General features: G+C 31.5%; 1 long non-coding RNA gene across 1 annotated transcript in view; it reads left to right on the plus strand.

The window, feature by feature from the left end:
• The first annotated feature begins 818 nt into the window (after nucleotides 1-818).
• Nucleotides 819-3,765, plus strand: part of LOC108733191 — a 13,403-nt gene continuing 10,456 nt past the window's right edge. Inside the window, exon 1 of the long non-coding RNA XR_001937201.2 lies at nucleotides 819-2,014. This is a non-coding gene — a long non-coding RNA (uncharacterized LOC108733191). The remainder of the gene's footprint in view (nucleotides 2,015-3,765) is intronic.

Genomic DNA, 3,765 nt, shown 5'->3' on the forward strand with positions numbered 1-3,765 from the left:
TAATAAGTAGTTTTTAAACTGTTAATTAAATCACTTGAAAAGTCCAAGCAGGATTTTTGATTTTACGATGATTCGGCAACACACGATGACGCATCGATCGATTGTAATGATTAGAAAAAATAGGGGCACGATGACGTCACCCTAGTCATCAACTTTGCGGAATTACGTACTACAAAAATCTCGTCTTCCCTGTTTACGAATCGACTGCTAGATTTCTGAAATTTTTGTTAAAGAAACATTTGATACATTAAGGCGTGCAAGCACACCATCAAAAACAATCATCGATTATTATCAATTAATTATTGTAAAAAATCACAGCTAAAATGGAACTTATCAACTAATATCAAACCTTTTTTAACAAACACGGCCGTATTATTAAATTTGCCTTTGTTGGTTATTCTCTGAGAATTGCATTGAAACGTGGATTATTGTTAATGACAACATGGCGACCGACCACACCCTAACCGTCGGCCATTTTGTCTCGAAACGTGTTGACGTGGAAGTTATATTTAGGTAACGGCATCATACTCGAATTCTCTGCAAATTAATTAACAATTTGATACCAAATTAATGGTCTAGCGTGCTTGCTAATGACAATTTTCCGTGTTGATACGATGTTAAATTTTGTTGCTTCTAGCATTAGCTTGCACCTGAATATCATATTTATAAAAAGCTAAGCGGGCTTTAAACGAATTTGGAATTTATATGGTTAACGCTTTATCAAAAATTATTTTGAAACCACACCTTATGTTCCAAATTGTTTAGTCAAAATATGAATATATACTTAAAAACTACGCAATTCAAAATCTAAAAGAAAAATTTTAGGTAATAGGTATACAAATCCTGTTTGAGCCCAGTGTACACTCCCATACGTTGAAGCAGGCCTGCTTTACCATGATGCTGCTGGATGATGGGTATCACTTCACTAACTGTTGTTTTCGTGGCACTACATTCAACTTTGAGGTCGAACTTGGAGGGTTTAGAGTTTATATAGGTTCCGGTCCCCACCAAGTTGTTCTAGAACAATTTGGACTGTTCCATTCAGTTGACTCTCCTCGTGCCTCAAAAGATCGTTAAACAAATTTGCTTAAACATTCTGTTCGTCATCTCTCTCTATCTCTTTTTCAATAGAAAATATGTATAACTGCCTCTCTGTCTCGAGCTGATGTTCAGCAAACTGCTATCGAATTTGGTTCTGGAAATTTCCAGGCGTTCCCAGTTTCCTTTGTGTACTTATCAGAAACATGGACGGTTCTATTTGCTGCATTGCGTTTTATTGATCCCTCAACATTGTATACCGAAGAAATTATGTTATATGACAATATTTTCATGTAAATTGCAATTAACAAAATACATATGCATATTATTACTTGCTACGACTTGGAAAATCATAATTTAAAATAGCACTGTAATTTTTAGCCTTTTTTTATGCGTAATTATGAAAATTTCGATGTTTATTTTTATTATTGAGTCAATATTTTAATTACTTTTCACATTCGCTTTATATGAAGCACCTCCATATACTGAACGATCATAAAAATAATTCAATTCGAAAAATCACAAAATAGATTTTACACAAATTATCTAAATATTGAACAATATCTAACTCATAATCCATTTTAACCTTTTGTAGTATCGACCACCACTTTAAAAAAAATTTCCGATTTCCTGATTTTCCCTGATCGTAACTATAAAAATTTTTTTTCAGGGTGTACACGCTTCATTCTATAAAGATATAATCAAACTTTTTTTCTGTTTAGCTAAAAACATTTTCCTTTCAACTTGTTCATGGGGAAACTCAGTTCACAGTTTGCGACATGTTTGCCCTTGATTATAGTTATCTCTATACGGTAAGTATGTGACACTAATGTCAACGATTGGGTATTTTTAGGTTTCATAAGCGTTAGATTGTTCTTTATAAATACCATCCAAAAATAATAGTCTAGGTCAATTTATAGTTCACATTCCTAACCTTAAGGGGAAGAAAATCTTGTTTTGGATTGTGCACCTCTTGGTTAGTACATATTACAATTAGTCTTTTAATATTAAGAGAACACCAAAAGAGTTGCCAATGCTATTGATCTTTTCTTGTTGGCAATATTTCAACATGTTTCATGAGTAATTTTAGTATCACTCACCATAGGTATAAATATTCTAATGTCAAATTAACCGCCTACATGAAAAACTATATGCTCATGGATAAATTTAGAGGTGAAGCAGTGGAGTAACTATCGATTTTTCATGTATTCCATGGATCATGGGCCTCCAAGTTACAAGGCTTGATGGGCACTTCGAATGTTTGAAAAACACTGCTGTTGATATGGCAAAAAATTACTTAAATTCATCAACTTTCTCTCGAAATAGAAAGCATCACGTCCGTCGCCCCAAAAGACATTTAGACAAATTGAGGCGACATCATCAGATTAAATGTAATGACAATTATCTCACAGTCGATACATTTAAACCAAACTTTTGTACATGAACGCAATACCGATTTGAGAAATATTGTGAACGATTTTAGAATAATTTCAACAGCTTTTTTGAGAAATTCATATAATGACATTTTCTGTACAGGTTAAGAGTTTAGTAGAAGTTGGGGATGATGTTTTTCAGACAATTTCTGTTGTCTTTCGAAAATAATTACGAAATGATGAATTCCGTTAGGAAAATTTGGATTTCATTCTTACAATTACTATTAAACTTATAATATAATTGTAATTACAAAATGAATTTATTCATCAAAATTTGCGATTATTGCAAATTTAGTATACAAAATGTGGGAATTGACTAAGCAAACAAAAACCAAGCATAAATTTATTAATTTACATGGAAAGTCGACGTTTTGCTCGTCAACAGTTTTCTTGGACGATCATTTCAAGGCAATTTATTAAATCCAAAGGATACATCAACTGTTATCAAACACTATAGTTATGAAACTTGACGTATCCTTTGGATTTAATAAATTATCTTGAAAGGAGCCGTCCAGGATAATTGTATACGAATGATGTGTTGATTTTTTATAGAAATTAATAAAAGACGTTTTTATGTATAATTTTTATATGACTGCTTAGCCTATTCCCATATTANAACAGCTAAGAGGGTCTGTCTTAAAGTTGTTTTAAACTCGAAAACTCTTTTAAGGGTGTAAAAAACTGTCCTTCAATTATTTTAATTTCAAGGATGTTCATCATCCTGTGAAAGAGTAGTTGTTCAATTATTTTATTTTATAAACCGCTAACCAGGGACAACAGGGTTGTAGGAAACGGGATGTTTTTCAATTATATTAATCTCGGAAATTATAACTGTGAGAAATATGTGATATTTCTTTATTTTAATCTCAAAAATCTTAAACCAGTTGATAGCATTTATTTTTTAATTAGAAAATCGAAACTGTTTTTCAATTATTTTAATTTCAAGGATGTTCATCGTGTGAAACATGGTAGTTTTTCAAATATTCTATTTTATAAACCGCTAACCAGGGACAACAAGGACTGTCTTTAAGTTGTTGTAAACTCAGTACTCTAAGGTTATAGGAAACGGGATGTTTTTCAATTATATTAATCTCGGAAATTATAACTGTGAGAAACATGAGATATTTCTTTACTTTAATTTCAAGAATCTTAAACCAGTTGAAAGTAGAAGTTATTTTTTAAATTAGTTTAATATCAACGACTTTAAACCTGTAGGAGATCATTGGGGAACTTTTTTTTATTATTTAAATCTCAACAACCTTAAATCTGTTGGAACAAATATTAAGGCAAATAA

The sequence above is a fragment of the Agrilus planipennis genome, unplaced genomic scaffold, assembly GCF_000699045.2.
Source record: "Agrilus planipennis isolate EAB-ADULT unplaced genomic scaffold, Apla_2.0 scaffold72, whole genome shotgun sequence".
NCBI classification, from domain to species: domain Eukaryota; kingdom Metazoa; phylum Arthropoda; class Insecta; order Coleoptera; family Buprestidae; genus Agrilus; species Agrilus planipennis.